Raw genomic sequence first — 12,500 nt, 5'->3', positions numbered from 1 at the left:
TTACTAACCACCTCATCCCGAGGGAGGATTTTCTGCTGGGTAGAAACTAGACACCGTGCATTCCAGATGTAGAATCTAACAACTACACTAACTAGAAATAAAGTGCCCCGATCTCGGCCACCAAGGGATCTGAATGCCCCATAAGCCCACTCCGGATAAGAGAGGGACGCCAGCCGAGGCCAGCCTATGGAAGCACCCACCCGGTTATAAACCCCTGCATTAAAGGGACACTGAAGGAGGAAGTGCTCCATGCTTTCCAGCACGTCGCCACACTCTTCACGGGGACAACCCCGATCATCAGAGTTCCTGTACTTCAGATTGTCCCTCACATACAGCCTCCCGTGGAAGCAGCGCCAGGCCAAGTCCCAAAACTTCGAGGGGATCCGTGAAGAATTTAACAACCCGAGCCCCCCCTCCAGATCCCGGCCTGGGCAATCTCTGAGCACCAGGGGCTTCTGGAAATGGGTCAACAGGACCTTACTGTCAAGGGATTTCCTCGACATGGCCCTGATTTCCCACATTCCCAGACCCCACCGGCGGATCACCTTCAGAGCCGGGGTAGCATAAGCCGGGAGATGTCCATGCGGTGTGCGTAGGTCCTTCACCTGCCCTCCTGTCTCCCATTCCTGGAAGAAAGGCCGAAACCATCCCCTGCAGGAGAATACCCACGGAGGAGCCCTCTCTGTCCAGAGGTTGGCAATGTTGGTCTTAAGAAAGGTGTTCACTAAGAACACCACTGGGTTGACCATACCCAACCCACCTAGTCTCCTCGTGCGGTACGTGACCTCCCTCTTGATTAGGTTAAGCCTGTTCCCCCATAACAGTTGGAAGAACAGGCTATAGACCCGCGTCCAGAGAGATTCCGGCAAGATGCAGACGCTGCCCAAGTAAATTAACAAAGGAAGCAAATAACCCTTGGCCAAGCTGACCCTTTCCCTTAGGGTTAAAGACCAACCCTTCCATTGGTCCACCTTCTGGGCGGCAATCTTGAGCCTGCCTTCCCAATTTCGATGGGGATAGTCCCCTGGGCCAAAATTGATGCCTAAGATCTTAGCGGAGGACTGGGGCCCTGGAAGGGTGTCCGGGAGATCAAAACTTGGATCTCCCCCTCCCAGCCAGAGACTCTCACACTTTTCCCGGTTGATCATGGACCCGGAAGCCTCCGAGTAGCGCACGACCTCAGACATGACCCAATCCGCCTCCTCTCTCGAGGACACAAAAAGGGAGACGTCATCGGCGTACGCCACCACCCTCAGAGCGGCCCCCGGCTCCGCCTGGTCCATCCCGACTCCCACCAACGGTCCACGATCTACCCTCCTTAAGAAGGGATCGATCGCGAACACGTATAAAAGTGGGCTCAGAGGACAGCCCTGACGGACCCCAGAGCTCACCTCAAAAGGGTGACCAACCCAACCGTTCACGAGCGGGAAAGTCTCAGCCCCCTCATACAAGGTCTTTAACCAATTGACAAACCTCCCCGGCAGACCATACCTCAGAAGGACAGACCAGAGGTACTCATGGTTAACCCGGTCAAAAGCCTTTGCCTGATCTAAGGACAACAAGTACCCCTTCCAGCGACCCGCAATGCCCTGCTCCACTGCCTCTCGGACACCGAGCACAGCACTAAAAGTACTGCGGCCTGGAACAGAACAATGCTGAGCCCCCGAAAGGAGCCGGGGTGCAAACTTCACCAGCCGATTAAACAACACCTTTGCCAGAATCTTTCGGTCCGTATCAAGAAGCGCTATGGGACGCCAATTCTCGATACGGGACGGGTCCTTACCCTTTGACAGGATAATCAAGGCGGACTTCCTCATTGAACTGGGAAGAGCACCCGAGGAGAGGCACTCATTAAACACCTCAGTCAAGAGGGGGACCAAGGAGTCCCTAAAAGTCTTGTAAAACTCGGATGTTAAGCCATCCGGACCTGGCGATTTCTTGGGCCGGAGCCCATCAATGGCCAGTCTCACTTCCTCTTCCCTGATTACCTCTGCCAAAACATGAAGAGAGGGGTCATCCCCTGGCTCAGGAACGGTTTCGGCCAGGAAAGCCGACATCTCATCTCGATCCAGATCCCTCCTTCTCAAGAGGCGCGAGTAAAAGGACCTGACCACCTCCAGGATCCCTGATTTGGATCTGTTCAGGGAACCCGTACTATCGATCAGTCCTGTCACCACCTTACAACTCACTGACATCTTACAGTTTCTGTAAGGGTCGGGCGAGCGGTACTTCCCGAAATCCCTCTCAAAAACCAAAGATGCGTGCCTATCATACTGACACCCCTTGAGCAAAGATTTCACTCTGGAGATTTCCTCTCGGTCACCTCCAGTCGAGACGAGCTGCTCGAGTTTCCTCCTCAGGCCTTGATACAAGCGGTGCCTGTTCAGACTTCTGAGGCTCGAGAGCTGACGGAAGAACCCCGCCACCCTTTTCTTGAAGATCTCCCACCACTCAGACTTAGTGCTACAGAGATCCAAAAGCGGTACCTGGCTCTGAAGAAAGGCCTCAAACGATTGTCTCACCTCCGCTTCTTCCAGAAGGGATGAATTCAGCTTCCACAGCCCTCTTCCCATCCGGGGTGTCTCTGTAACATTCAGAGAAAAGAAAATTAAACAGTGATCGGAGAACTCCACCTCAACGGCGGACACTGCAGAAAAGATGGCGTCCTCCTTCAAAAAAAACCTGTCTATCCTAGACCTACTGCTACCCCTATGAAAGGTGAAACCCCCGTGACCTGGGGTGTGCCGAATGTGGACATCCACCAGGCGAGCTTCACTAGCTAAACTATTTAAGGCTATGCTATCATAAGCCAGGCGGCCTCCGGGACCTCCCCTATCACGGGATCTCGTAATGGTGTTGAAATCCCCACCGAAGACCACCTGCCGGCTCGTAAAAAGAAAGGGCTTGATCTTCATAAAGAGACATTTACGGTCCCACTTAGACTGTGGGCCATAGATGTTTATGAGCCGAAGCTCCTGTCCCCTCATGAAGACGTCTAAGACCAGGCACCTCCCCATTTCTATCTCAATAACCCGTCGGCATTCCACCTCAGCGGTCTTAAAAAGGACCGCCACCCCGCTATACGGCTCGGCCGCAAGAGACCAGTATGAGGGCCCACACCTCCACTCCTTTTTTGCCTTGTGGATGACCCCCATGTCCGTTAGTCTGGTCTCCTGCAAAAACAAAATTTCAGCCTCAATTCGGGTGAAAAAATCAAAGGCCGCAAATCTAGCCGCATCAGACTTAATGCTGGCGACATTAATCGACGCCAGAGTCAACGGGGTGAGTTCAGCCATCATGGGTGATTGAGTTAGACAGCCTTCTTTTTCCCCACCCCATCCCCTTTACCTTTACCTTGCCCCCCCGAAGAAGGGACTGGGTCAGACGTGGCCTTCCTCTTTAAAGAGGATGAGGTATCCATTTCGTTTTTGGTGTCTTCGCCTCTAGGTTCCGGGTCAGTCCCCCCCCCAGAGGAAACAACGTCCTCCGGAGGACAGACCGCGCCGCCCCCCGAAAGCCCCTCAGGCGCCGCCCCCGGCCCCTCACCCCCGACCTCCGGCTCCGCAGAGTCGTCGAGGGCTTGGAACCGGTTGGAGAGGGCAATCAGAGGGGAGCCGGTGAGCCCTTCCGTTGGCACATCTACAGTCAGGGGAGGGGGCGAAGGACCAGAAGGCTTAGCAACCCTCTTTTTCTTCTTCCCCCTTTTTTTGGTACGATTTTTCACACCCTGCTTTGCTGTCGGCTGATCCGTGACCTCCTCATCCACACTTTCATACTGGGAGGAGTTGTCGGAGTCAGCCCTGTTATCCTCCCTCTCCATCCTCCTGATCTCCTCGCACACCTCCGCCTCCCCCGGGGCCTCAGCGACAACAGCCGATGCCTCAGAGGGGGGAGCAGACATTACCCCAGTTGCCTGAGGCTCTCCCTGCCCCCCACCCCCGCGGCGCCTTTCCTGCCTCCTTTGGTAGGCAGGATTCCGGGCTCTGTCTCTCCTCACCGACCCCTCAGCCCCTCCCCCGCCGCCACCACCTACCACGGCAGAGGTTGAACCGCCAGAGGTTACCCCCTCACGGCCTCCCCCCACCCGGCCAGCAGCAGAGTTGGAGAAAGAGCGAGGGCAGCGGCTGTACGGGTGACCCAGATCACCACACAGGTTACACCGAATATCCTTACAGGATGCAGCGAGATGGCCTACCCCGCCACACAAGGCACATTTCTGCACCTTGCAGCTTGCGCTGAAGTGGCGGGGATCACCGCACCTGTGACAGACCTTCGGCTGCCCCTGGTAGAAGATCAGGATCCGGTCCCTTCCAATGAACGCAGAGGAAGGGATGTGGGTGACAGTACCTCCTGAGACCTTCAATTTCATCATGAAGGTCCAGCCCCCTGACCAAATGCCATATTCGTCCAGATTTTTTTTTGGGACGTCCGTGACTTCCCCATACCGGGAAAGCCACGTCAGAATATCAACACCAGAAAGTGACTCGTTACATGTCACCACGGTCACTTTCTTCACACCATTTTGGCGAGACACCGCTTGTACAGCGAAATCTCGCCAGCCGGGCGCCTCCTTCGCCAGCTCGTAATTCGACCAGAAGAGCTCAAGCCCCTCCGGCCGTACGAAACTGACGTCAAAGAAGAGGGTGGCTGCAAGATGAATCAGGGCAAAGATGTCAGTCACCCCAAAGCCCATCTCCAGAAGGAGCTCCACCACCCTACTCCTGGGTGGGCAAGCTTCACTGCCCCTCCAGCGGAGACGGACTACATTCCTCCTCGCCACCCCCTGCCCGGCTGTCGGGAGGGACCATACGGTTTCCCCCTCCCTTCTATCTTGGAAGGCGGCCAGGCCATGTCTCTCCAGCCAGAAAGACAGATCCACCTCTCTTCCCTCTACCAAGATCGACCGCTCTCCGTTTTTTAGGGCTTCCAGAAAACGGCGCTGAAAACCGCCGTCCCCGGAACCCAGAGGCGAGGAGACCCCCTGAGCCCCCCGTGAACCCCCTGGAGCCCCAGCCACCACCCTCGCAAAAGAAAGGGGGAGGGGAGCGACTGAGGGGGCAGATGGGCCAGCCTCCCCACCACCCCCCGCACCGCCATCCACACCATTCACACCTACCACACCTACCACACTCGTGACACCACTCATACCCTCCCCCACATCCATACCGTCATTCATCTCCACACTCGCCACGGCCACATTCATCCCAGTATCATTTTTATTAATAATCAGATGTTTGCTTTTTTCCCTAACCTTCCTTCCTGCTGGGGGTTCCTGCCGCACACTTCCTGTCGTCCCCAGGGGTGCTGCTGCCCCTTTAAGGCCCGCAGAGCAGTGCTCAGCAATCACACCACCCTGCCTGAGCCCAGGAGCAGCATCACCTCCTGAGTGCTCTGCGGCAGCCACTTTTTTTACTTTATTACTACTTGGAGCAGGGCCGGACTCTGCCACCGGACCCTGCTCCATACCGGGACAACAGTCAGGACTTTTATCTTCAGGCACCGGAGCCCCCGCACCACCAGATGATGGTAAGTGGGCAGGGGACCCCGGCACCCCTTTGCCGGCTACCAAACCCGCACTACTATTGCTTTTTCGAGTGGGCGGAGCCACTCGCGGCGGACCCGCCGAGGCCACGCCCCCCCCGCCGCCCGCGATCGCAGCGGGGGGTCCCGTGACCACCGAGGCTGTGCCCCCCCCGCCGGCCGCAACTACAGCGGCGGGTGGGACAGCAGCCGAGGAGGGCACACCCCCCCCGCATGCCACAACCACAGTGGGCCGGGCAACACTCGGGGAGGCCACGCCCCCCTCACGGGCCCCAGACACACGCATGGAGGGGACGATCGGGGCCGCAGCTGGGGAAGCCACGCCCCCCGACGCCACCCGCACCGGAGACCCCGGGGTACCCCCAAGGCCCCCCACGGCACTGACGCCCAGGGGCATAGCCCCCGCACCAGCCGCTACCACCGCCGACCCCTTTAGCACAGGCCACTCCCCCTCGGCGTCCAGCGGCGGCGGGGGGGTCCCCGGCACAGACCCATCACTGGCTCTGCGCACAGGGGTCCCCGACCCAGCCACGGACACCGCCAGGGGAGCGACCAGCACTTTGCACTGTGCCTTACACGCGCCCTTTCCCGGTCTCCGGGTCCCCGAAAAAGATCCAGCCTTACGAGCGGATCCGCATGTGGGGGACCCGGACACCCCAGCTCTCGCCGCCGGAGATGCGGCCCCGGCTGCCTGCACACCAGGTGCTGGGCCAGCCCCCCCTGCCACAGGGGACTTGGCCCGAACATCTCCACCACCACGACTATTACCGCCGGCTCCGCCGGCACCGCACTCCATATCACTGCCCGAATCAGAACTACCACCACCAGGCATGGCACTCCGATCCGGGCAGACTTTTCTCTCCCCGCTCCCTCGCTGCGGACCCACAACAGGGCCCGAGCCGGGGTGGGTAGCGGGTTCCGTACAACGGGACAGGGGAGCCCCGGGAAGGGGGACGTAGACATACTTATCTACCACGGATACTTTCGCCTTCTTCCGTTTTTTCCCCCTCCCGGTTGCCCCATCCTCGCAGATCTCGTCCCCAAACAACAGCTCGCCAAACCGTGCTGGGGACTCGATCTGCCGCACTTGCTGCAGGATGAGGCAGCCCCCCTCACTGCTGGTACCGCCACCATCCTCCCCCTCGCTCCCGCTTTCCTCCGAATTACTGGAGTCCGACGGGAGGGCCACTTGCTCAGGGGCTATCCCGCTATACGATACCTGGGTGGTGTTACTCCCCAGGCCTTCAGGTGGATATGGCGCAGATGGGCCGCCATCTTCCTCCTCCTCCTCCTCTTCCTCCACCTGGCAGGGGTCTCCTGACCCCTCAGGAGACCCACCGGTCATGGCCCTAAACCGGTCGTCATTTCGTAGCTTCTCCCCAAAGGGGCCGCTCCCCGCCAGAATCTCCATTCTCCGACTTTCCAGCGAGGCTATGGACCCCCTCAGCCTCCTCAACGTGGCGTTGACCTCTGTTCTCTTTGAGGCAGGGAGCTTGCACTTAGCAGATGCCTTGGCTCCCTCCAACTCCCCCCGGAGTATCCTTAGCTGTTTGGCGGCCTCCCCGTACTCGTGGAGGTGCGCGTGTATTCGGGAGCCAAAGGTGGTTGATGGCTCCCCAGCCGCCCTAGAGCCCCATATCAGGGGGCTCGCCGCCGCACCTCCACCGGCCGCCTCTCCTCCTCCGGGAGGAGGAACCGCCACGTCCTCGGCCTTAGGGGTCCTTGTCTTCTGGGGCTTGCGGCCCCCCGAGTTTTTGCCACTTTTACCCATGGCTTTTGGTCCTGGGACTGGCTAGATGGTACACGGGGCTTCTTGGTGGTATGCAAGGCCTCCCACCCCCAGCCGGCTTGCACCGGGGGGTGGGAGCCAGGGGCTCAGCCCCAAAGCTCAGTCCCAGGAACAGTCCTGGCTTCCTGGGAAGGGGCAGGCAAAAAGTCCCAGATGGAAAAAAAAAACTCCCTTCCCAGGAGCTCACAGTCCTCAGCACACGGTTCACAGCAATCCCTCAGCCCAGCAAACCCCGCCTCTTCCTCCGCAGGCTGCTGGCACCTGACTTGCCCTCCAATAGATCCTCGTTAAAGGATTTAAAGTGTACTCATTCCAATTACAGAGCCTCGAAAGAGTCCTGTATTGTTATTTTTCGTCACTACCTCACCGGGTCGGGAGTGGGTAATTTGCGCGCCTGCTGCCTTCCTTGGATGTGGTAGCCGTTTCTCAGGCTCCCTCTCCGGAATCGAACCCTGATTCTCCGTTACCCGTGGTCACCATGGTAGGCACAGAAAGTACCATCGAAAGTTGATAGGGCAGACACCCGAATGTATCGTCGCCGTCACGGGGACATGCGATCGGCCCGAGGTTATCCAGAGTCGCAACGCTTACGGGGAGAGCGCGGCAGGGGGGAGGCCACGGAGGACCGTCCCGACGCCGCACCCAGGACCCCGGATTGGTTTTGGTCTGATAAATGCACGCATCCCTGGCGGTCAGCGCTCGTTTGCACGTATTAGCTCTAGAATTACCACAGTTGTCCGAGTCAACGGTTTGGAGCGATCAAAGGAACCATAACTGATTTAATGAGCCATTCGCAGTTTCACTGTACCGTCCGTGTGTACTTACACGTGCATGGCTTAATCTTTGAGACAAGCATATGCTACTGGCAGGATCAACCAGGTAGCTCCCCAACACGACTCTGGGAACGCGTTGAGGCGAGGGAGCGGACCCGGAGAGGAAAGAGTGAGAGAGGAAGAGAGAGGCCAGGATAGGAAGCCCCGCAGCGGGAAGGGCACCCAGAGGAAGGGAAATCCTCCTCGTCGTCCGTGCCGGCAGGCGGGCATCTCGGGGCGTCACCTTCCGGAGGAAAACAGGAGCCTGAACGGCGAGTGCAGTGCCACTGGGGAGATCGTGCACGCTGTACGGTGCGAGGCGGCCGATGCGGAGGGTGTCTGGAAAAAAACCCACCTTGCACGGAGAGGGCGAGGTGACTGGCCTCCGGAGGACACCACGGCTCCCCTGCCTCGTGACCCACCGCTCCCGGGGCGACACACAGAGTCGCTGCTGGGGAGAGGGGCCAGGGCGGTGGGGGGCCTATGCGGCGCCACCATCTGGCTTAGACCCGGCCTCCCGATCGGAGGGCATCTGTTGTAAAAACCACCCCTTGCACGGGGAGGGCCGTAGGTGACTGGCCTTCGGAGGACGCCACGGCCACCCTGCCTCGTGACCCACCGCTCCCGGGGCGACACACAGAGTCGCTGCTGGGGAGAGGGGCCAGGGCGGTGGGGGGCCTATGCGGGGCCTCCGTCTGGCTTAGACCTGCCTCCGCCGCGGGGGGTCCTCGACCCACCGGCGGACGGGCGCGAGGAGTGGGAGAGGGGGGCTGGCCGTCGGGGTCCACCGCGGCTCAGGCGCAGAGCCCGCCAGCGACGCAGAGGTCGCACGGGGGGCGCAGTTGGCCTGGCCGTGTCGGCGTCGCCCTATGGCGTAGTCCCTCGTCCCGGGCTCTTGCCCGTAACCTCAAAGGAGCCCCAACCGAGCGGCGTCTCCCCCCCAAAGCCGTGCCTCCGCTGTTGAGAACAGAAGAAGCCCGGGGCGGCAGTTCGCCGGGTACTCCCCTTCGCCAAAACTCTTTTTGCCCCACTCGTCTCTCCCTTTTCCATCCTCCCTTCTCGCTCTGGGGCGTCCGCTTGGTCTCTCTCTCTCTCTCTCTCTCTCGCTCTCTCCCTCTCGCGCTCCCTTCCGAGCCGCCTCGGAGGACGTCGGACGAGCGGGGAAGGCGACGGCGTTCGGCCGGGCACACCACGCGGTGAGAACCCACTCCGCCTGCCTCCCCACGCATCTGTCGTCCCCCCACTATCGTAGGGGCTCGGGAAAAGACTGGAGAACGCGGAGCTCGGCGGTGGCGTGGAAGCGCCACCCACCGCCGCCGCTCTCGCCGATGCCCACCGCGGAGGCCGCCCATCGGACGCTGGGTGGGGGTCGGCACGGGCCTCCGCGGGCAAGCTGCGCATCTGGAAGTCAAAGGGCCGCCCTCGGAGAAGATCGTTGTGCTACCCCGCGCGGGGAGCGATTCGGACGACGGGCCCCCACGCCGAGGTGGGTGGGCGCCCCGCCATTCGCCCGCGCGGGTCGTCGGACCCCTGCCGTACCACAGTTCGGGTCAAACTCCCCCTCTGCACGGCAGCCACCGTCCTGCGAACGGGAGGCGACTGCCGGCGTGCACGCCCAAGGATGCGTGCCTGAATCCCGGGGGGTAAAAGAGGAAGGAGACCGCCCGCCTTAGACCGACGCGGGCTCCAAAGCCCGGGCCGAGCGAGCGGCACCACCTCCCCACCCGGGAGCGCTGAGCCAAATCGATCGGAGGAAGAGCCGGTGGGGGGCATGGGTGAGAAACCCCACCCGCTGCCATCCTTCCCCTCGGGGAGACGGGGAAGAAACATGCCCGATAGTCCTGGAGGTCCCTCTCCGACACGCTACGGGCGCCCTCGAGACGGAATCCGGGTCACAGTGCGATTCTCTCATAGGTCTCCCCGGTGGCGTGGAAGCGGGAGACATCCGACACAGAGAAACGCCAAGCCTGCTCTGAGGGGACCGAGTCAGGGGGTGCAATCCGCCCTCCTGGAGCCCTCCTCGGGACGAAGACTCCAGATCTGCCTCCCTTCTGACATCCGTCACCCTCGGAGAACCAGAACACGCTTGGGGAGGGTCCGTTCAGGCTCAGGCGACCCGGGAAACGCGTCTCTGACTTGGGGCAGACGACCGGCAAGAGTCCCCCTGGAGCCGCGGAAGCCTGGTGTCGACGCGAGGGCGGACTTCCATGCAAACAGGGGGGTACTCGCCAAACCGCCTACCCGACTTGAGGAACCACGAAAACATCGGAAATCAGTCGGGCCCGAGAGGTACCCCTCTCTCCTATATCCTGCAGCTGGTGTGCAAAAGTGGGTATTTGCATGGCGAAACACCGACCCACACTTTAAGGGAGCGAAGCCGAAAAGTGTCCGACTTCCTGGAGCTGTGCGGCGGATCCGGCGGCCAGAAATTCCTCATTCCGGTTCTATTTTTTTTTTTTTCGATTTTGCGAAATTTGGCGGCCAGGCGGCGTAGCTGGGGCCTGGACTAGCCCGAAACACCTGGAGCCGGCGAGCGGAACGAATTTCCCAACGTTCTGCGGCTCCCGGAAGCCAAAAACGCATCGCCGAAAAATTTCAAAGTCCCAAGGACTCGTTCTTGAAAATCGATCCGGGGGCCATGGAAGTGTCCTCGGTACAGCTTCAGAGCTTTCCCCCCGCCTGGAAGTCTGAAAGTTCTATGTTTGTTCTAAGTGGAAAATCGCGTTTTTTTCAGTGTTCCACCCATCAGACCCAAACTTTGCCCACGCTTAGGTCTCTGTCTCGGGGTGCTTTACAACATATTGACGCCCCTTTAGGGTGGAAGTAGGGGAAAGGGGTCATTTTTCACAAAATCGGAAATTTCTCAAAATATTTCTAAGTGTCAAGGACACTTTTGGAAAATCTTCCCCAGGCTCCTGGAAGCCTCCTCGGTACGCCTACTGCGGTTTCTCCCTGCCTGGAAGTCTGACACTTGTCTGAAATTTTTAGAGTATGAAAATGCGGTTTTTCACCCAAAATTCGACTTTGCGCCCATGACTCGCAAACTTCACCCACATTTGGGCGACTGTCCTGGGGTACCTCACAACATATTGACGCCCCCCTGGCGTGGAAGTAGGGGAAACGTGTCAATTTTCACAAAATCGTGATTTTTTTCAAAATATTTCTAAGTGTCAAGGACACTTTTGGATAATCTTCCCCAGGCTCCTGGAAGCCTCCTCGGTACGCCTCCTGCGGTTTCTCCCTGCCTGGAAGTCTGACACTTGTCTGAAATTTTTAGAGTATGAAAATGCGGTTTTTCACCCAAAATTCGACTTTGCGCCCGTGACTCGCAAACTTCACCCACATTTAGGCGACTGTCCTGGGGTACCTCACAACATATTGACGCCCCCCTGGCGTGGAAGTAGGGGAAACGTGTCAATTTTCACAAAATCGTGATTTTCTGAAAATATTTCTAAGTGTCAAGGACACTTTTGGAAAATCTTCCCCAGGCTCCTGGAAGCCTCCTCGGTACGCCTCCTGCGGTTTCTCCCTGCCTGGAAGTCTGACACTTGTCTGAAATTTTTAAAGTATGAAAATGCGGTTTTTCACCCAAAATTCGACTTTGCGCCCATGACTCGCAAACTTCACCCACATTTGGGCGACTGTCCTGGGGTACCTCACAACATATTGACGCCCCCCTGGCGTGGAAGTAGGGGAAACGTGTCAATTTTCACAAAATCGTGATTTTTTCAAAATATTTCTAAGTGTCAAGGACACTTTTGGATAATCTTCCCCAGGCTCCTGGAAGCCTCCTCGGTACGCCTCCTGCGGTTTCCCCCTGCCTGGAAGTCTGACACTTGTCTGAAATTTTTAGCGCATGAAAATGCGGTTTTTCACCCAAAATTCGACTTTGCGCCCGTGACTCGCAAACTTCACCCACATTTAGGCGACTGTCCTGGGGTACCTCACAACATATTGACGCCCCCCTGGCGTGGAAGTAGGGGAAACGTGTCAATTTTCACAAAATCGTGATTTTCTGAAAATATTTCTAAGTGTCAAGGACACTTTTGGAAAATCTTCCCCAGGCTCCTGGAAGCCTCCTCGGTACGCCTCCTGCGGTTTCTCCCTGCCTGGAAGTCTGACACTTGTCTGAAATTTTTAAAGTATGAAAATGCGGTTTTTCACCCAAAATTCGACTTTGCGCCCATGACTCGCAAACTTCACCCACATTTGGGCGACTGTCCTGGGGTACCTCACAACATATTGACGCCCCCCTGGCGTGGAAGTAGGGGAAACGTGTCAATTTTCACAAAATCGTGATTTTTTCAAAATATTTCTAAGTGTCAAGGACACTTTTGGATAATCTTCCCCAGGCTCCT

This window comes from Ranitomeya imitator, unplaced genomic scaffold, assembly GCF_032444005.1.
Source record: "Ranitomeya imitator isolate aRanImi1 unplaced genomic scaffold, aRanImi1.pri SCAFFOLD_293, whole genome shotgun sequence".
NCBI classification, from domain to species: Eukaryota; Metazoa; Chordata; class Amphibia; order Anura; family Dendrobatidae; genus Ranitomeya; species Ranitomeya imitator.
The sequence above is the reverse complement of the archived record's forward strand: the minus strand, read 5'-3'. Positions refer to the sequence as shown.